Source organism: Sciurus carolinensis, chromosome 13 (assembly GCF_902686445.1).
Source record: "Sciurus carolinensis chromosome 13, mSciCar1.2, whole genome shotgun sequence".
NCBI lineage: Eukaryota > Metazoa > Chordata > Mammalia > Rodentia > Sciuridae > Sciurus > Sciurus carolinensis.
The window spans coordinates 70,376,504-70,398,613 of record NC_062225.1 but is presented as its reverse complement, the minus strand read 5'-3'; the positions used below and the strand labels follow the sequence as shown (position 1 = coordinate 70,398,613).

At 38.3% G+C, this 22,110-nt stretch overlaps 1 protein-coding gene across 2 annotated transcripts in view; it reads left to right on the top strand.

Moving 5' to 3' along the window:
• Positions 1-1,464: 1,464 nt before the first annotated feature.
• Positions 1,465-22,110, top strand: part of Lclat1 (lysocardiolipin acyltransferase 1) — a 190,624-nt gene continuing 169,978 nt past the window's right edge. For both annotated transcript variants that reach the window (XM_047523274.1, XM_047523275.1), the window contains exon 1: positions 1,465-1,612. The gene's annotated coding sequence lies outside the window, so the exon portion shown is untranslated. The remainder of the gene's footprint in view (positions 1,613-22,110) is intronic.

Sequence of the window (22,110 nt, the reverse complement as noted above, 5' to 3'; positions counted from 1 at the left end):
GTACAAGACCTTATTTGGGTGGTGAAGTGGTCCAGTAGTCTAGGGAGTGTCAGAACATTTTCTATAAAAATATCAAGTTACTGCACCTTATACCTCCAACCACTAAGAAGGAAGCATAACACTTGGGAGATGTCTTCAGGTGTAACAATCTGCATATTTTGAGTTTGGCAATACTGTTCCTACTCTGTTAGCCTAGCTGTTGATATGTGGAGTGGCTGGTTATGAATGGAGCTCAGATCAAGAAAGGGCTCTTTAGTCATTTTGCTTGGCACATCTCACCAGGCCAGAGGTATCTGCAGAAGAGGAAAGGCCAAGTGGAACATTTGGCAAGTGCTAGGAAGAGTCATTCAAAGAAGAATAAACAAAAACAAACAAACATAAGAGTCATAGTGCAGTTCTCTGGAGTTCTGCAGCACGACTGTGCTAAATTAAAAAAAGAAAGAAAGAAAAACGAAACAAAACCTTAATAAAGACCTTTTATTCCAGCAATCTTATTTTAAAGATAAAAATGAGGCCTAATGTCATAGGGATCATTGGCAGGGTTGGCTTTCGTAGGGGTGTTCCTTCACTTGTTTTTCTTCATTTTCTAACACAATTTTATCACATTAAATATTTATATGTTTTGAACAAACTTAGGGAAGATGTGAAGCTGATTTAGGAGAGAAACACAGGAACTCTAGATTCACAGGGTATTTGGGGGACTGTTAGCGGCACTGAAGCTATGTACCCCAAAACTAAGTGCTCATTGCTATTACACTTTAGTAAAATGAGAGGGACCTTGTACTTTTAAAAGTATTCACCTCTCTCTGTACCTTATTGATTAAACTAATAAAATACATCTATACGAATGACTGGCGAATGGGTCTGTGTGTAGCCGTGTTTATTTTTAAGATTTTCGTTCAGAAGGCTTTGTGCAGTAGAAGCACCAACCATTCAGGAGCTGGTCTAGTAGGTGTGGGGACAGACACAACACAGTAGGAAGGGATGAAGACCTTTTAAGAGCGGTGTGCTGTGAACACGAGGTGCTCTGAGGAGAGAACGTGAAGCAAGGGCTGGGCAAACGTGCGTGTTAGCAAGAGTCTTGCACCATCAGGAACATGGCTTCTGACACTTGGTTCATCTACTGATCTGCCTTTTGACTTTGGGTAAAAAAATAAACCTTGTAAATTAATCTGCCAGATTTGTTTTCCATTGTGCAACTCTCGGGGTCGGAGGAGCCCTTAGGTTCCCTTGAATTCCTATTTCGGTTTCTCGCCTCCGTACCCCATGGTTCTCTCCGCCCTCTTTTGCAGCAGGTAAGAGCAGGAAAGTCGTGTGGCCCCTTTAAAGGAACCCTCAGAGACCGACGCCCGGGGTGCCCCCTGGCCGCGGGGCAGGGGCGGGGCGCTGGAGACCCGGGCTTCCCACGCAACCGGGGACGCCGTCGCGTCAGGGCTCCCGCAGCCAATCAGGATGGATCCTGGCGGGACGCATTACTAGGGCGACCGCCGGGCACCTCCTCGCTTCGGGATGAATTAGCGGCGGGTTCTGCCCCGAGGTTTGACCCCTCCGGAATCCCTGGCTCGTCCGCGTGCCCCCTGCGGCGTCGCACGGCGTCCCCTGCTAGTCACAGGTGGGAGGCCAGAATTGGCAGGTGGGGGTTTGGGTGCGGGGAAAATGGCGGCGGCCGGGGGATCTCCGAGTTGGCGGAGGGGGAGCTGCAACCCCGGCTCCGCCCCACGAGCCGCGGGCCTCCCTCGGGCTGCTGCCCAGGTGATGGTCACTCCGCCGGGAATTGGAGTACCGGCTCTGGGGGCCGTTTCACCCGCTCAGGTTTGAGGAGACTCCGGCTAGCGATTCCCAGAGCCTGGCGGAGGCGTCGGGAGCCGAGGGGCCGCGCGAGCCAGGGCGGCGAGGGCGAGGGGGCCCGGGGGCGGGCAGGGCTGGGTGCTTCGTGCTGCTCTCTGAAGGAGCATGGGTACCTTCGTTCCCAGACCTCGGCCGCTCTGGGAGCTGCACCGACTGAAACAACCCGAGCATGCCCCGCTTAAATCCCCTGTGACAAACGTCCCAAGTGGCTGCCACGTGCCAGCCTTGAGCGAGAGGGCAGGGGCTGCAGCTGTTTTGTTTAAAGAGGTGTGTGTCGTAGTTGCCAGCGTGGCAGTGCCACGAAAGTAAAGGTAGACCTTGCTGGAGGCTGATGTCACAGTCTGATTTTTAACATATATCTTCCTATTTAACTGCCCATTTGAAGAGATTAAAAAGATAAGGCGCTTATTTGTAATTGTAGAGCCCTTTGCTTTCTGATGGCTTCCTGGGTTCAGGCTTGTGTCTTGGCAGCATTGCATGGGCCTTTGAAGTTCATTACTGTATTCATTAGGCACTGAATGACTTTATTTGGAAAAGATTGGGGGAGTGAATTTCAGTTTAAACTCAAAGTACTTAAGACAAGCGTTGATTAAAGTATTGCACAGATGAAATATTATTCATATTCATCACTTACTTGGGCAAAGAAACATGTCATGAAGTATAACTAGTTGGGTGTTTTAAAACTGCCTTGATCAAAAGTTCTTCATGCAAAAATTGTATACTTTCGAGTTAGTGAAAGAAAATAATTTTTTTTTTTAGTTTCAATTTTTAAGTAGTACTTTGATGTGACAGATAAAACATAATATTAAATGATTTCTGTATTTGGTGACAGGCTTGATTTTTGTGTAATACCTTGTTCTGTAATTGAAGAAGCACAGTAGCATTTTGTGTTTCAGTCTTCGAAGTGCCCACTGTGAGTCAGGCACTGTGAAAGTGAGGCTGCTTCTACCTTTTAACTTAAGCAAATGGTGGGAAGGAAATGGGGAAACCCCCAAAAGACTCTTCCAAACTGGATCTTTGAAGATTTGGTCAGTTTGTTCTGGGGTGGAGGTTATGTGTGATTATGTTCAAACTCTGCCTTAACATATCTTAGGTTAATCATTGTAACTTCTCTGTCGGATGCCCTATTTTTGAAAAGGGTCTAGCATTTCTTGCCCAGAAAATTTCCTTGTGCTGTTGTGAGGGAGGGATAAGAGAGTGTATGTAAAAGGATTTTTTTTTTTTAAATTAAAAGCACAGTGATAAGGGTTGACATTTATTATTGTGCACTTACAAGCCAGGCACTGTGTCAGGGCCTTACTACATGCTCTCAACTAGCAGCATTGTGAGGTTACCATTTTTGTTTTACTGACAAGGAAAGTGAGACACATCGAAGTTAAGTAATTTTGTCCCAAATTGCATAACTACTATTGTGATTATGTTTAAGCTTATGTTAGTAAATTCTATGCCTGTTTTCTCTTTATATTCAGATTTATGTGTTAAGGGGAAATAAGTGAACAGATTTTTCAAGGCAATAGTTGTCTGTGATCTTTTAGTTGTTAAATAATAATTGATTCATTCTGTTGTCATCTACTGGTGATCTATGTGATGACTACAGTTACTTTGCTTAAGTAGTAAATTCATTCTACTTTTGATGTTATTATTTAAAAAGTAGTTTAAAACAAAGAAGTGTGACTAATTTCTACTAGGAAGCACAAATAAATAATTAATATTTTAATTTTGATGAAATTCTTTGAAAAAGCCAGGCATGATGGCACCTGTGATCCTGGCTACTAGAGAGGTTGAGGCAGGAAGGACCCAAGTTCTAGGCCTGCCTGGGTAACTTGGCAACATAGTTTCAAAATAAAATAAAAAGTACTGGGGATGTAACTAAATGGTAGAGCATTTGCCTCCCTTGGATAAGACCCTAGGTTTAATCTCTAGTACTGGGTACTTTTAAAAAATTGTTTTAGGAAGGTTCATTGCTAATTTTTATAGGAAAAAAAAAAGAAAAGCATGGGTAAAAGTAACTGGGGGACATTTATTCTTTCTTTGAACCTTTCTGTCTTTCTGTAGTAGTCTTGCTAAGACTTTGGGATGTAAAGATTAATTCCCGATCTTATCTTGAAGAGTTCAAGGAGAAACCCAAGTCCAGAAATTTGAAGACTAGCGAATGAGACGAACAAATAAATGATTAACTAATACAGTGTCCTGAGAACTCAAATATAGCTGTGGTGGGTACAGAGAGCCGTGGGTATACATAAAAGGCTTCACTTGCTTCTGCTGGGATGGACCTGGCCAAGAGAGGAAGGGAACTGACTGGAACTAGTGGACTCTGGCAGTTGGAGGAAGCAATGTGGAGCCAGGATGAGTGAGAGGTCTTATGAGGGTCATATGAGAGGGTTGTAGGCATTTCTGGGACAGAAGCTAGTTTGTGTATCTTTGGCTTACAGAGTGACTTATCCTGTGGACATAAGGACTGAAGAAGGATTTGAATTAGATGAGTAACATGATCAAGATTATGTTCTTGAGAGGTGATTTGTGACAGGGTGAAAGGCAGAATATAAGAAAGAGACCAGTTAAGGACAGTTTCATATTCCAAATGAGTTGATGAGGGAGTAAACCAGGTCATCAACTGTGGCAGAGCAGAGTTCAGATTCCACATGTTTTGAAAGCAGAGTATAAGATGGATTGGGTGTGAAGAGGCCCAGGTGAGGAGGTGGAACACCTGCTGGATCAGTAGTGGCAAGAGTAAAGTAAGTTTGTTTTGTAACTGTATGTTTGGAAATTGGAAATTTGTTTTTCATTAATTTAAGGAAAAGGATACAGCAGGGGTTCTTCATGACTGAGTTCAGAGGGAATGGGGAGAATTATCTAAGGTATGTTTGGGGGGAAATTATGGGATGATGGACTTTAGAATTTTAAAATTTTACATTAGGTTCTTAATATTTGTACAGAAGTGGTTTTAATATGGAAGTAATCACTGATGACATCTCTAGTTATAATAGTAGTTATCCTACATTTATAATAGTAGTTATCCTACACCTAACAACATAATATGAATGTTGTACAAATCAACAGCAAGATGAAATCACAAACCTTTCAAAGATGCAGTATTTCATGAATTTTGAATATAGTGTAGAACTTCTCAAACCATAAGCATAAATCAAGGAATAAGTGAGTAGATAGAGATTTTTTAAAAGGACTCAGAAAGCAATGACTATAAAAATTATTGATCAGTTTGCCTTCACATTTCATTAAAATTGATAACTTCCCTCCACCTCACTGTTAAGAGAATGAAGAGCGAAATATAGGCCAGAAGAAGAAATTTGCAATTCATATATCTGACCAAGGCCCTATACTCAGAATATGTATGTTTAAATGTGGGTAAAATCAGTAAGAAAAAGAATTTAGTTAAAAGATGAATCTTGAAGGGTACTTTCTACATGACCAGTATGCATATAAAAAGATACCCAACATTATTAGTCAACAGGGAAATATAAATTAAACAATAATGAGATACTCATATTCCTTCCAGAATGGCTAAAATTAAAAATATGATCATTGCTAATGTTGGCATGGATGTAGATCAACTGAATCTCATAGATGGTGTTGGTTGGAATATAAAATGGTATAATCACTTTGGAAAATCCATAATCCATTCATTCTATTTCTAGGTATATTCAGGAGAAATGAATGCATGTGTCTAGAAAAAGTACATGAAAGAATGCTCATGTGTCTGTATTCAGAATAATCTCAAATTAGATACAACCTGAATGCACATCAGCAGAATGAATTAATGAATTGTGATATAAAATGAATCACTACAAAAGCAATAAAAGAGAATGAACTACAAAACACACATCAACATGGAGGGATCTCATAGGCTATTTAAGGCAGACATAAGATTGCATAGTGCATGATTCCATTAAATGAAGTTCAGAAACAACAACTGTTGATGGAAGTCAGAATAATGGTCACCCCTGGGTGGTGGTGGTAATGACTGGGAAGGGGCAGAAGAGAACCTTCTAGGATGATGGAAAAAAAGTCTGTCTTGGAATATGACTATGTAAAATGGCATCTGACTATGGAAAAATTTAAGAAGCACATCTACTATTTGTGTACCTTAGCATATATTCTTTGTGTTTTAATAATAATAATATTATAATTATATAATATATAATAATATTATAATAATGATAAAGAAGCATAAGAAAGAATATGGCAGTGTTAGATGGTAGACTGGTTAATTTGATGAGGAAAACCAGCAGCGATGATGTTGAGAGGAATTTGAAAGGAATTTGGAAGGAGTTTTAGAAGATCCAGGAGAGAAAATGATGAAATACAGAATTTTTTGTTCTGAAATGACTTTTATATAATCGTCTTTCAAAAGGCAAATGTGAAATCAAAGCTGTCATATCATTCTGTTTTATAGATTGGTTACAAAATTGTGCTCCAAGCCCTCCATCAATTTATTCATTCCTTGTTTTAAGAATTAGTGCATAATTGCAAGAATAACCTATATTTTTATCAATATAATACTTGATACATTTTGAAAAGTTGATTTTTTTTTGTTTCATTTTTTTGAGAAAATTCTCATCAACTCTTTCATCATTCTGATGGTCCTTGTTTAAGAGGAATTGCTGTGTGGCCTTTTCCCCTGCTCTGCTGATTGTCCTTGGATAGCAAGGAAAGTCTGTACTTCCTTTGGCTGCAAGGTTTTGAATGCAATAATGAAGCTAAGAAGAACCTTTGATGAGACTGTGTATTGGTGAGGTCGAAGTAATGCCCCGAAAGGCCTTCAGTCACGTGTTTCCCTAGAAAGGCAGTAGGCCTCTGGGGTCTACGGTGGTAACAGGGAGGCAAATGGAAAGGACGTCTGAGAGGTGGCCATGGGTGAAAGCTAACAGTAGATGAATTACCATTCTGTCCACAGTGTTTAACAGTTAAGGTTTCTGAAAGCTTGTTCACTTCTTCAGAGGAGTGGATTACTGTTTCTAGGGATGCAGATGAAGGGAATACTTATACTTCCCTTAGTTTTCTATCTCATAGATCATATCCATGTTGTGTTTGTACAGAGAGTTAATTCCCTTGGGTGAGCTGGTATCTGCTAGTGATGAAAGATGGGAATGAGAGAATGATTAAGGAAGAGAAAGGAGTGGTGGCAGAGGTTCTTACAGCTGGTAGTGTGGAGCAAAAGGATTGTTTCTAACTCTCCTGGAGGAGTCTTGCCTCATAGGAGTGTGTAGTATTTTGGGAAGGGCACTTTGGATATGACTTTTTCTGCTGTCCGGTAAATAATATACTTTCTTATAATGATTTCATCCTTATATTGTGTGACCTTTAAATAAAAATTTACCTTTGTGGATTTAGGGAGAAAATGATGGAAACTAGAGTAGCTTGAACACCAAAATCTTTCTTCACTTAAACATTTTTGGATACTTGCCATGAGCTTGGTGATGGGAACAGAGTTGGGTAAGACTTAGGTAGTAATGATAACCTTTTGTTTTTAATAGTTGCTAACCTGATGGGCTTGGTAGTGCATGCCTGTAATCCTAGCTGCTTGGGAGGCTGAGGTAGGAGGGTTGTAAATTCAAGGCCAGCCTGGGCAATTTAGTGAGACTATATTAGGGTTCTCTAGAGGAACAAAACTAACAGAATATATTTTTTAGTTCTTTCAGTTATGTAAGTCAATCTAATATATCACCTTTTTAATAGTTATATGTATTTAATAGTAAATGTATATATCATCATACAATTATTAAAACAGTGATATATTGGATTGGTTTACATCACTGAAAGCTGGACAGTCTGCAGGCTCTCTGCAGGCTGGAGAGTTGAAGGAACCAGTAGCTGCTCAGCCTAAGTAGTTGGAACCCCAGAATAAGAGGGGTCAATGATGTAGCCTCAGTCTGGTCCAGAGGCCTGGAAACTCCCTGGAGAGTTGCTGGGTAGTCCACTTTGGACAGAGTAAAGGAACTGGAGTCCAATGTCTTCAGGTGATCCTAACAGCAGTCAAAGCATCAACTCAAGAAGAATTGAGCTTGTGTCTACTTCCTTGTTCTTCCAACTTTCTGTTCCATTTAGGCCCTCAACCTATTGGACTGCTGCCCATACTTAGGGTGTATCTCTTCCTCAGTTTGCTGTTCCACATGCCAATCATTCTTAGAAACGCCCTCATTGATACACCCAGAAGCCTGTTAATTTTAGGCATATCTTAATCCAATCAACATGACAATTTAGATTAACCATCACAGAGACCTTGTCTTAAAGTAAAACAAAAAGGGCCAAGGATGTTGTTTAATGGTAGAATGCCCTGGGTTCTATCCCCAGTATTTGGGGTGGAGGGAGCAGGTAATAGCAAATATTTTCCAAATGCTTTTTATGTATCAGGTTCCATTGTATGAAGTTTAACACCTTTTATCCTTATAACTTCCATTATGAGATAATGGAATAGTGCTCTAGTATTATCCTCATTTTCCTTTTGAGGAAACTGAGACCCAAAGAGATTAAATGACACTGATTTAAACCTAGATGTTCTAGTTTCAGAGGTTATGCTCTTACTGCTGTGCTTTCATGCTTGTTTTAAAGCAATATAAATTTAAAATATACTATACTTTTATGGTTTTAAAAGTAAGGGATTATTTGAATAAGAGTGTGTCTTATATTGCAAGTTATATCCAAAATTTTTGAATATTCTTGCTGGACATTAACTTTGTGGCTGATTGGGTGATTCTGACATGATGTGGTAGTTCCCCCCCCTTTTTTTTAAGACGGAAACTTAAAATTTTTTTTTTTGGTTGTAGATGGACACAACACCTTTATTTTATTTGTTTATTGTTTTAATGTGGTGCTGAAGATTGAACCCAGTGACTCACGTATGCTAGGCAAGCACTCTATCACTGAGCCACAACCCCAGCCCCATGATGTTTTAAATGTTTTAAATGGGACATCCTTTTTTGTTGTTTCCCCCTTCATGTGTTGTCAGAATTGTTTTCACTTTTTCATTACTCTTGTAGTCTCCATTATGTTGTCATGGAATTCAGTAAAAATATATTACCAGGTTTATAAGAAAAAACAATGATATTTTGTGATGTATTGCTCAAACTGGAGAGTTTGTGAATTACTGGGATAATATAACTACAATAAATAGTTAATATAATGAAACTACAGATTTAAGTTAAGTTAAATTTAAGCTTAAGTCATATTTTAAGTGTGGTTATTTATTAAGACACTTGATTAAAGTAAAGGAAGAATTATGTTTGCATTGTTTTATAAGAATGAGTGAAAGAACAGGAGGATTGAAATAATCTAGAATAGTCCAGGCAGTACCAGAATGACCTCATTTTGCTAAATTTATGGTGGTCATGAAACCAGTTCAATTGAGCTTTTCTTTCCTTCGAGAAGAAATGTACTAGAAGTCAGAGTTAATCAAGATTGACTCTTCTTTTTTGTAACTCTGATAAACAGTTCTTGTCTATTGAGTGATCTTCAGGGAACTGATTCTATATTAGATGTAAGTGTTCCCAAAGCTATATTTATTTTTTATCTGGAATTTCTTTAAGTCTTAAAAAAATTAGGGCTGTTATATTCTTAGTTTGAATTAAGAACTCCAGAATGGTGTCTGATTTTCCGTTGTACTGCAGACTCCTCAGGGACCTTTTCCATATATATTTATTAGCTCTTTACAGCATTTCTAGGAGATGGATAGATATTTATATTAGTTTCCTATGGCTGTTATAATAAAATATCACAAACATGGTGGCTTAAAACAACAGAAATTTATTTAGTCAGAGTTCAGGAGATAAGAATTCTGAAATCAGTATCAATTGAGATGAAAGTATAGGAGGGCCGTGCCCGCTCCACAGGCTGTAGAGGAGAATCACTCCTGGCCTCTTGTAATCTCTGGTGACAGCTGGCATTCTTTGGTTTATAACTGCATTGCTCCAGCCTCTGCCTCTATGGTGACATTCCCTTTTTCCCCTTCTGTCTGCGATCAAGTCTCCCTTTGCCTCCCTCTTAAAAGGATATACTTAAAAGGATGTATTTAAGGGCCACCCTGAATTTTAAAATAATTCCCCCATTGCAGAAATACTTAATACTTACTGAAAAAGTCTTCCACCATACCTAAGTAACACTTATGTCTTTCAGAGATTGGGGTATGGGTATATTTTGATTTATTCAGCCTACCACAGTATTGGTTATTAATCTGTGCTTTACAGGTAAAGAAACTTGATTGATTTCCTAAAGTCACAGTGTTTGAAAATCTCTCCCCTTCTCTCCCTCTCTCTATCCCCTGTCCTTCTCTCCCTTTTCCCACTTCTCTCTTCCTTTCTCTTTTCCCTTTTCCTCTTCGTCCTACCTCTCTCCTTTTAGAATATAGTAGTAATCAGATCTTGGTGCAGTGGCCTTAGCCAAGCACTTGGAAGTAGTCCCAGCACTTGGAAGGCTGAGGCAGGAGGATGGCTTGATACCATGAGTTGGAGACCAATCTGGGCAACATAGCAAGACCGCATCTCGAAAGGAAGCAAGGAAGGGAGGGAGGGAAGGAAGAAGGGAAAGAGGGAAGGGAGGGGGAGAGAAAGAAAGAAAGAAGGAAGGAAGGAAGAAAAGAGTAATATTCTGTTTATTTGGTTTTGTTAAACTGTAATGTTTAGGAACTTTTATTTTTCTTTCTAAGACTTTTTATTTTGAGATAATTGTAGAGTCCCATGCAGTTGTAAGAAATAGTACAAAGAGATACCGTGACCCCCTTGGCCCAGTTTTTCCCAGTGGTAATGTCTTGTAAAACTATAGTACAGCATTACAACCAGGACACTGACATTGATACGGCCAAGATACAGAACAGTTTTGTCACGGGATTTCTTTTTTTGGCGGGGTACCGGGAATTGAACTTAGGGACAGTCAACCATTGAGACACATCCCCACACCTATTTTGTATTTTATTTAGAGACAGGGTCTCACTGAGTTGCTTAGCACCTCACTTTTGCAGAGGCAGGCTTTGAACTTGCAATCCTCCTTCCTGCCTCAGCCTCCTGAGCTGCTGGGATTATAGGCGTGCGCCATGGCACCAGCTTGTCACAGGATTTCTTATTGTGCCCTTTTTTAGTTACAAACTCTCCCTTCCCTGACCTGGTAAAACACGAATCTATAATTATAGATTATAATAATCTAACGTTTTATTTTGTCATCGGAAGAATGTTATATAAACAGAGTTACACAGCTTGCAATTCTTGGGGATTAGTGTCTTTCACTTAGCATAATTTCCTGGAATTGAAGCGATTGCATGAATCAATAGTTCTTTTTTTCTTCCTTAGTATTCCTTAGTCTCCTTAATATTCCTTCATATGGAAATACCCATTGAAGGACATCTGGATTATTTCTAGCGTTTGAGTGTTAGGATTAAAGGTGCTGTGAACATTTGTGTACAGGTTTTTGTGTGACTGTATGCTATTTCTCTGGGTTAAATATCCAGGAGTGCAATTGCTGGATTGTGTGGTGGTTGCATAGACTCATGAATTTATTTCTGAATCCTCGATTCTGTTTCACTGATCTATCTATCCTTATGTCAATACCAAATACCTTACCATTGTTTGGTAGTAAGTTTCAAAAACAGAGAGTAGGAGTCTTACTCTGTTCTTTGTTTTCAACATTGTCTTGTATGTTCTGAGTTCCTGCAAATCCACAGAACTTTTAGAATCAGTTTGTCAGTTTCTACAAAGCACCCAGCTAGAGATCTGACTCAGATTTAGGTATATTCATTGAGTTGTATAACATTGTCAGAATTAATTTAAAACATTTTTATCATACCCCAAACCTCCACATTCATTAGAAATCACACCTAATTCTCCTTCCCTCCTCTAAACTCTCCTTTAAACTCTCCTTTGCACTAGGCAACCACCGGTCTACTTTGCCTCTCTATATGTACCTCTTGTGGACATTTCTTCTAAGTGCATATCATATAATATGTAGTGTCTTTCCACTACTTCTTTTACTTAGCATGGTGTTTTCAGGGTTCATCCGTTTGGTATCTTGTATCACAGTTCTTCGTTCTTTTTTGTGACCAAATAATTTATTATACGGATGTGCCACATTTTATTTACAACCTTCATCACTTGATGAACATTTGAATTGTTTCCGCTTACTGGCTATTTAGAATAATTCTGCTATGAACATTCATATACAAGTTTTATGTAGTTGTAAGTTTTCATTCTTGTATATATATCTAGGAGTGGAATTGTTGGGTCATTGGGTTCCTTCTTTTGAGGAACTACCAGACTGTTCCCCAGAGTGGCTGTATGATTTTACTATTCCAGAAGCAGTGCCTAAAGGTTCTCATTTCTCTCCCCTAACACTTGTTATTATCTGTCTTTTTGATCAGTGCCACTGTAGAGAAGTTATATCATCGTGGTGGATGTATGGTGATACCTCTTTGTGGTTTTGATTTGCCTCATGGTAAATTATGTGAAGCATGTTTACATGTGCTTGTTTACATTTTTACCCTTTCTTTGTAGAAATGTTATTCAGATTCCTTATCCATTTTTAATTGGATTATTTACCTTTTTATTATTGAGTCATAGGAGTTCTCCATATACAGTGTTCTAGATACAAAGTCCATTACCATAGATGGGATTTGCAAAACTTTTCTCCTACTCTGTAGGTTGTTTTTTTGTGTGTGAAATACAGTTGTTTTTTTAGTGTTTATCATGTATCTGTAACCTCTCTGAACTCACTTAGTGCTAGGAGATTTTCAGGGCAAATTTCTTGAGAGTGTCTGTGTAAACCATCATGTCATCTGCAGACAGGGACCCTTCATTTATGTGTGACTTACTTCCTTTTCTTGCCTTCTTGCATTGGCTAGAATTTCTAATACTACATTGAATTAAAGTGGTAAGAATGAACTTGTTTACCATGTTCTGATAGTGGGGGTTGCGTATATTGCACTGAGTGTAATAATGTTTGCTGTAGGTTCTAAATGCTCATTATCTACTTGAGAAAGTTCCCCATTATTGTAGTATTTTCTGAGAGTTTTTCTCATGAGCAGGTAATGACTAGTTTCAAATCATTTTTCTGTACTACTTGGTATGATTATGTGGTTATTTTTTTTCTTGTGTGGATTAGATTGATGTTTGAATGAACCAGCTTTGCATCCCTGCTTAAATTCAATTTTTAATATGCTGTTGAATTCTTTTACTACTTTGTTGAAAATTTTGTGTCTGTATTCAGGTAATAGTCTATAGATTTCTTTCTTTTGCACAGTCTTTTTCTGATTTTTGCATCAGGATAATACAGACTTCATAAAATGGATAGAGAAGTGCTTCCAATTCAGCTTCTGTTTCCTAGGAGAGATTATGTAGAGTTGGCTTTAATTCTCCTGTAAGCATTTGATAGAATTCTCTGATGAAATGAGCTGGGCCAGATTTTTTTTTTTTTTTTGAAACTTTTAAATTATGAGTTCAATTCCCTAATAGTTACGTGACTATTCAAATTATATATTTAATTTTGGGTGATTTGTGTTAGGTTGTGCTTTTGAGAAACTGGTCCACTAACACAAAGCAGGACTTCTTGGTTACTGCAGGTTAGGGGTGGGATTTTCAGCTCCTCTTCAGGTCTTCACTGATTCAACCCTGTCTCGCTACTGTCCAGCACATGGCCACTGGGAGGAGATGGTCTTCTTACCCCTGGGCAGGGGTGAAAGCTTAGGCCTTCTCTGATACCACTCTAATGGGATGAATGAGAGTGTCCCTACTACCAGTGGGATAGAAATCCAGACTCAGCAGGTGGTTTCCAAAGTCACTTTGTGCAGGGCAAGGGTTGGAGAAAATTAGGAGGTAAGTTAGGGCACCTTTCAGCCTGACAGGGTGGAAACTAGGCTTCCTATCATGACCACAGTTTTTCTGTGGTTTTTTTTTTTTGGACTGGAATTCAGTTTATTGTCTGAAAGTTTCCTGTCTTGCTGTGCCGCTCTTTTCTTAGTCCTTTGAACCTAAGTGGTCTTTGTCTTCCCCCATTTACCTTTCTGCATTCCTGGCTTCTTCAGCTCTTCATGGTATATGAGGCAAAAAGAAAACCAGGGAACTCACCAAAGTGATGTTCCATGGATCCCAAGTCCCTGGCTGGTCTGCCCTCTCTCCACCTTCAGTCTTCTCATGTTTGTTTTATTTGTAATCGCCAGTCCTTTCAGTTGTGGTTACCTAGAGCAGTAGGAAAAGGTCCATCTGCTTGATCTTGCTGAAAGTGGAAATTGGGTTGGGTTTGCCTTTTTATTGAAGAAAACATAGGGTAGAAGTTAAGACGCTTAACTGGCTAAGACATTAAGTTAGTTTGCCATTAGTTATTTTAAAGTAACAGTTTAACAGTGTCTCTTTCTCCAGAGAGATTTGTTTCTCAAATCATTGTTCAATAAAATCAAACCCTCTTTAGTTTTCCATCTAAGAGACTTGACCATCCAGGGACCTAATTTATTTCTGCATGTAGGTGTAAATTCACAATAAATTAAATTTTTGGCATAGTATGTGTTTGTGAAAGATAAGTTTTATGGAGGGAACTAACTCAGTTTTTTCTAGTGCTTGTCAGAGATCTTTTTTGTTTTGTTTTGTTTTGCAGTACTAAGGATCAGACCCAGGACTTCCAAACTTGCGTTTTCTGCCATTGAGATATGCCCTCAGCCTCTTGTCAGAGATCTTGAAGCTATGGATCCTTATCCAAAAGAAGAGAAAAGACATTGTGCAGAGTGGTTAAGATCTGTATAAAGAAAACTCGTGAAAGTCTGAAATGAACCAAAAGAATTCCTAAGTACCTCCAGTAGAAACCTCAGTGCTACTTAGAACCCTTTTCCTGATTATCACATTCTCTGGGATCTTCAGCTTTCATTGCTTTTGATTTATTTCACAGGTTTTTAAGTTGTGAAATACTGATGGCAATGTAAATTGTTCTTGTCCTTAGACATGCAAAGGAATCTCATTGGTTGGAAGTACAGTTGATTTCTTTTCTAAAAACCAGTTTTGTGTCTGTTAAGCGAATTTATCTCAGTGTTCTCCATTGCCTGTGTATGTGTTTGCTCTTTGGATTCTTTTTTGAACTAGTTGGAAAATCTTATTTGTTCCTCAGCCAATTAATGAATTAATTGAAGTCATTTGTTTTCGTGTCTGTATGAGAAACATGTTATTTTGTTTGTTTTAGTTATCCTTTAACAGCTTGAACTCTGAATATAGTCTGACTGGGCTTGAATAATAGCTGTGGCACTTATTCTTGTAGTTTGAGCCAGGAATTTTATTTTTTAACCTCAGTGTGTTTACACACTATAAAAAGGGATTACAGTTCTATTTTCTTTCCATACTTATTTTGAGGATTAAAATAGATGTTGCAAGTAACATACTTCTCACAGAACCTCATACAGCCTAAGAACTTTTTAAAAATTGTTATAAGAATTATGTGGGCAACCACTTTTACCTTCCTGAAACTTAGCTTCTTAATCTTAAAAAAAGAGAGAAAGAGATAGTTTTTCACTTCGTTTTTAGTTCATAAGGCTCACTGGCAGTAATTAGAAAAGAATAAAATGAAGTAATTGACAATAGTTGCCTTTGGAGGGGAAGACATTTTTATTACGCAGTAACCTTGCTACTCTGAGAAAGGGCAGTGTAGGGTTTGATATGGTGAGCAATTGGAATAGCAGTCTGGTAATTCAGTTTAGTAAATATGGATGAGAAGACCCTGCACTCCTGGCTTTGCACTGGAAAGAAGCATTAGACTGGAAATGTGACTAAAAGAATTATTACTATCTTTTGGCTTTAAAAAGTGTGGAGAGAGGATCATAGAAGACTTTAGAGCTGCTAAGCACTTGGATAGATTTGGCATGCTCCTCAGGGAGTAGGAACCAGAAAGGGCTGAAATTTTGTTTAATCTAGGGATAACTTCTTACGAGTTTCAAGGGCAGTTTCGGGTGAGCAGGGTCTTGGGATGCCTGAATTGGAAAGATGGCTCAAGGATGTCTTGCTTGAATTGTCCCTTCCCTCTGACCCAGGTAATGGTGTGTGGGAGTGGGTTAGAATTGGTGAATTGGGGAGGGGCTGAGCATGTAGTTTAGTGGGAGAGAGCTTGCTTAGCATGTGCAAGGCCCTGGGTTCAATCTCCAACACTACTGAAAAAAAAAAATTAATGAATTGGTTGTGTTAGAAGAAGAAATCCTTAGAGGATGAGGGAACTTAAGTTCCTCAGAAATTAGCAGTGATCCAAGGGGAGAGCTTGGCCTGCTGTGGGCTGTGTAATCTGTGTGAATTGGGGCAGTTCAAGCTGAGGGTTTTCCTAACTATCACTGTGTTAGAATATTGAAAGAAAGCCTTAATACAAAGTCTACCATGTAAACCCTAAGGAGTTCACCAAAGATAGATACCTTTATTTATAACTGAGTAATATTCATATTGATATCAAGAAATTAAGTACTACTACAAGTAAAACCAACAGTCTGTTCACTAAAAATGTTAAGTTTTATGCAGAATAAAACTATCCTTGCAATTTGGCATTAGAATCAGGATCTAGGAAGTGGGGAGAGTGGTCATGCCTGTGTCTTTCTTTAGAAAAGTCTTTGGGTCCCACTTTCCATCTTTAAAACTTAAAGAACCCTGTGTTCAACTAGAGCTGTTGAGACTGAGGCAACTCTGGCTAAAAGGATTTGTTCAGCCATTACAGATATTTGTCAGAAAAAGGACCAGGTCCTGGGATAAGTTTCGGTAATTGCCAGTAGCAGAACTCGGTAGCGGTTGGAAATATGTCCAACCAGAGCCAAGAACTTTTTTTTATAAGGAAAAATTGGAGAAAGACAGCACAAATTGTTTCCATTGAAATGACCTTGACTGTTGATAAAGAGGAGTATGATTATGCAAGATGGGGAAGCTTTGGGATAGGAGAGGAAGCAATTGTTCTGGATGGGTTGGGGATAACAGTCATTGAGTTTATATGTAAACAGGGCATCAGCGATGGGATTAAATCAAGGTTCCAGCATGTGAAATGAAAATGTTATATAGCCTTTTTGTTTTCTCTTCCTCTCTCCATCCTCTAGCCCTGTAATTAAATTTAGGGCATCTCTCTCTTTTATCTCCTTTATGTTTTAAAAAGAGTATAGGGAGGTATTTCCCCTTACCCATTCCTTCTCTGGTTGGAGTCTGGGTTCAGATTTTGTCCTTGCTGTTCTTATTCTATCTAGGGGTGTTGCTGGCAGGGAGAAGCACTCCAAGGACCTAGCCAAAATATTTCAGCCCAGCCTCCCTGGAGCCTGTAGAGGTAGGACACATATTGGGCTCTCACTTACTGTTCTGGCACTCCCATCCTGAGCACTAGGACCTGCACACTCACCATGTTCCTGGGTTACCAGTTCATTAGTCCAGTCTGTAGTATTTGAGTGTTCCAGTTCCATGGGTCCATTTATAACCCACACAGCATGAACCATCTGACTAGCTTAGTGCCCTGACTCTAAACTATGCTTTCTCTGTTTTCTCCCATTTGTTATGTTCACAGGTTCTGAAAGAGTGAATTGGGACTCCCAGAAACTGGCAACAAAAGGATGAAATTATTTGTACATTTCAGAGAAAAATAAGCTGTTATGCTTCTGAACCCATGAACCATTAGCAAGGCAGTTTCTACCTTCCAAACATATTTTCTAAAAGCAGGACTGTAAAAGCTTGGGGTAGTCTGTCATGGTTTCCATACTTGAGGTTTTTATTTTGCTTTATGGATCTGGACACAAATCTTTTTGAATTGACCATAGTTGTTCCTGTTTATGTTGTATTGTTGAAGTGTTCTATGCTTGCTCTATACCTTTTCATTGAAAAGTAAATATTTGTTAGATGTATTGTAAGTTCCTGTTATAGAAAATGAAGTGGCATATTTCTATCCTAGAACAAAACCCAGCATTTCTGTTTGGCCCTTGGTCATATGATTCCTTTTGAATCTTTAGGAATTAGATACTACCAGGCACGGTAGTGCACACCTATTAATAAATACTAGTGGCTGGAGAGGCTAAGGCATGGGGATCGTAAGTTAAAGGTTAACCTCAGCAACTTAGCGAGTCCCTAAGTAACTTAGAGAGACCATGTCTCAAAATAAAAACTGAAACAGCTGGGGATGTGGCTCAGTGGCTAGGCCACTAGGTTCAATTCCTGGCACCGAAAAAGAAAAGATACCATTTCATGTAGAATTCAAAATATTAATGGAAAATGTTCTAGAGGTTAGCCCTTACTCTGCTGCATGTAGTAGTAACTTGCTTTTATTGGATGGTTTCAGGCATGTACCAGCCTAAGTTACACCATTAAGTGGTATCCTCCTTTCGAGAGCTTTTTGGAGGAGGAGATGGGGATCTAATCCATGTGGAGACTGATTCTAGCCCTGTCCTCTCACATCTCCAGGCTCATAATCCCATCTGCCCAATGTCCATGGCTGACTGTCAACCTTTAGCCTCATTGTGGCTAAAACTAAATTCATTGTTAATCTCATATTCAGTGTCCTACCAGGGTATGTTTGTTTCTATTTAGTTGTTCAGGCTTGATCAGCTTCATAGATGATATTGACAGCCTGCCCTGCAGCAGCTTCTTCAGTGCTTTTCCTTGCTTACCTTTATACTCACTTTATTTTTAGTAATCTGCTAGTTGGTTTCTAAAATAATAGCTTCTATTTATTGCATATGTAATTATCATAAAGAATATATCTTATCTTTGACCCTGGTCCCCAACAGTGAGCTTCAGAAACCCTTGGAATTTTCTGAGAGATAGGAGAGGTTTTTGTTATTCATAATCAGTCTCTTTTGACCACACCTGAATTTATGTTAATGAGGTGATTCTGGTGGGCTTTTAAAGGTAGTTTTAGTGAACAGCGTGCCCCCATCAGAAAGATCAAATTAGAGCTTTCAGCCCCACTCCCTAGTCTTTGAGGAGGGTGGAGGGACTGGACATTGAGTCCTGTCATGTGGCTGGTGATCTTATCAATCATGTTAAGGTAATGAAATCCAATATTAATAGCCTGTAATAGTGGTGCACTTATTAATTACTAGTCTATTGATACTAGGAGCATGGAAATTTTTGTCCCTCCTCCTCTCCCCCAGACCTTTGCCCCTATGGTTGTTGCTGAGTTGTGGCCTTTGTAATAAAACCGTGTTTAAGTGTTGGGCTTTTACTAGTTTCTGTGGGTTAATATAACAAATTATTGAACCTGAAGAAAGATTTTGGGAAACCTGAATTTTTTTAACCAAGTCAGACATTAGTTTGGAGAGTGTGGAAAATCTGAATTATGGGCAGTTTTTTTTTTTCTTTTTTTCCTTTTTAGTTGTAATTAGACAAAATATCTTTTTTTTATTTTAAATATATTTATTTTTACATGGTGCTGAGTATCAAACCCAGTGCCTCACAAGTGCAAGGCAAGTGCTCTACCACTGAGCTATAGCCCCATCCCTGAATTAAGGGCAGTTTTGATAGGGACCTTGCTCTTTAACTTGTGGAATTTGATGCTATTTCTAGGTGAGTATCAGAATTAAATTGAATTGTAGAATACCTACTTGGTGTCAGAGAATTGTTGTCAGAGTACAGTGTGTTTACCCTCTGCCAGGCATTGTGTAAAGTGCTGCATGTGTTATTTTATGTAATACCACAACGAGGTAAGGTCTGGTTTTACCACTCTTGTGTGGGTAGGGAAAACTGATCCAGGGTCACAGAGCTAGGAAGTGTTGGAGAACTCAGTGTTTCTTGCCCCATTATGCTGAGCTAGCTACCTTTTCTTGCTGTAGATGTTACTAGCAGTGGTAATATCTGGCAATGGTAGCCTGCTTTTTCTAAATTAAACTTTCATCACATCCTTTTTGTGCTCAGGAACTTTCAATTTTTTCTCTTACTGTAGGATAAAACTCATGCTCCTTAGACCACCATTAAAGGCCCACCGAAGTCCAGCAGGCCTAAACTAATAATACTGTTCTAGTGTTTTGGATAACTTTCTTCATTTGTATTTCTGGGAAGTTATGTTGGAGATGAACATGTATGTTCCAATTCCTTGTAAAGTATCAGAATATAGGAAAAGAATGTCACTATACAAATACAAAACATGCTGATCAAGTGAGCAGTTCAGTTATTTAAATGTCTGTAGAGTTCAGAAGAGGAACAGCTTCATATAGCAGATTTCAGGTTTATTTTGAGGTTGGCCTTGAAGAAGTGGTAGTATCATCTGAGAAGAGATGTTAATGGAAGAGGAATCTAAGGAGTTCCTGGAGACGGGTAATCTCCACTCAGGACAAATGGGCCCCTTGGCTTATGTGATGGGACAGAATTTTAGCATGCACCAGTAGAGGCACTGAGATTTATTTAGGAAAGCAAGGAATACACATTCAAGGGGAATGTGTGCCATCTCAAGAGTGAGAGACAGTGTAAGTTTTCAGGCTTTTTTAATGGAAACTTGATAAGGGGTGGGCCTGGAAAGATATGTGGAAATGACATCAGTCTGGTTGTTTTCAGGAACCTCTGGTTGACATGATCTCCATTATCTGATCAAGAGATAATATTGGAAAGTTCTCTAAATTGTAACTTTCCTAAAAATGTCATCTTTCTGTTGATCTGTTTATTGGTGGGCTAATTAACAGTGCACAAGGTAATTTTCATAAATGGGTGCATTTAGGGTAACACTTAAGAATTACAGATTTCCCAAACATTTGGCAGTGACAAACCTGGGAAAGAGATTGGCTTGGGGTGTGACTGACCTGGAGAAGTATATAGAACTTAAAATTATAATTTCTTGTCCTTCTGTTGTGTCTCCTTTCTACCTCTTTATTTCTTTTATCTTATCTCAGTAGAATTTTGAGAATTGTGGTCAGGGGAAAGATCCTTCTGGTCAGGAAGAACATGACTGAAATGGAATGGAAGGGATTGTTCAGTATATACTCAAAGGTAGTGTACATGGTGGTGAAAGCTGGAGGGAATCTTTCCTGGAGCTGGGGTCTACTCCATCTCCAAACAGGTCTTAAAAAGCTGTGATATATGGCTTTTACTTATTGAATTTATGCTACAATCTAAATATGATTGACAGTTATGTTTTGATGTGTTACCTAAGCTGACCAAAGAAAATTTTAAATTATAAAAGTTCAAAAATATTTTTAGTACTGGAACATTTGAATAAACACATTCAAAGTAACCAGTTGTAAGAAGGTAACATTTCTTAGATTAAGTTTTGATGTACACACACACACACACACACACACACGCACACACTTATTTTATTTTATGTCTTCCATGTACAGAAACTTACATCATTATTCTGTGTCCATTTTCTTGACATTTTGTAGGGTTAGAGTCTCTTGACTCAAAAGTAAGACAATTTGTTGATCTTTTGGACCTATTTTTTTTGTTTTTAAATTGCTTTAATTGTTAAAATGTTTTGAGAAAGAAATATCTAAAAGCAGATAAAAAATCACATTACTCAGATAATTGATATCCTTTATTTATATAGCATTTTAAATTACACAAATGTGTAGCCTACTTCTTTCACTTACTATTATATTAGGATTTTCTTTTATAATATTTTTTTGAAAACTTAGTTTCTGTTACTACATAAACAGAATTTTTTTTTTGTATAAGCAAAAATAGAATCATTTCCTTATTATTTGTAATTTGCTTTTTTTCACTTCATGTATTATGGCTGGCCTTCTAAATGACAGCTTATATACTTCACTTTTCAACTGGATATAAATTATTTCTTTATATGATAGCATAATTTAGCCATTTCTCTATTGATGAACATTTGTACTATTTCTGATTTTATATACATGTAGTACTTCAGTGAGCTTCTAATTTTTTTATTTTTTCTTTTACTTGCTATGCTGCGGATGAAACCCGGGTCTTCACAAAAGTTAGACAAGTGCCCTACCACTGAACTACATCCCCAGACTTCATTTTCATTTTTTTATTTTTTATTTTATTTTATTTTTTGCAGTGCTGGGGATTGAACCCAGGGCTTGTTCTTGCAAGGCAAGCACTCTACCAACTGAGCTATATCACCAGCCCAGACCTCATTTTACACAATTATTTTATATGTATGTTTTTCTTAATTTTATGAGTGTTTTTGTAGAAGATTAAAATGACATCGAATTATGAATAAAAATCTATATGCATTTTAAAATTTATCAGCTTTACCAATTTGCCTTCTAAAAGAGCTTTATCCATTCATGCTCTTAGTAACAATGTGCTTGAGTCCTTGTTTCTCTATATTCTCGCTTTTTCTAGATATTATCATAGTCAAATGGGAATTAGTAGTAGT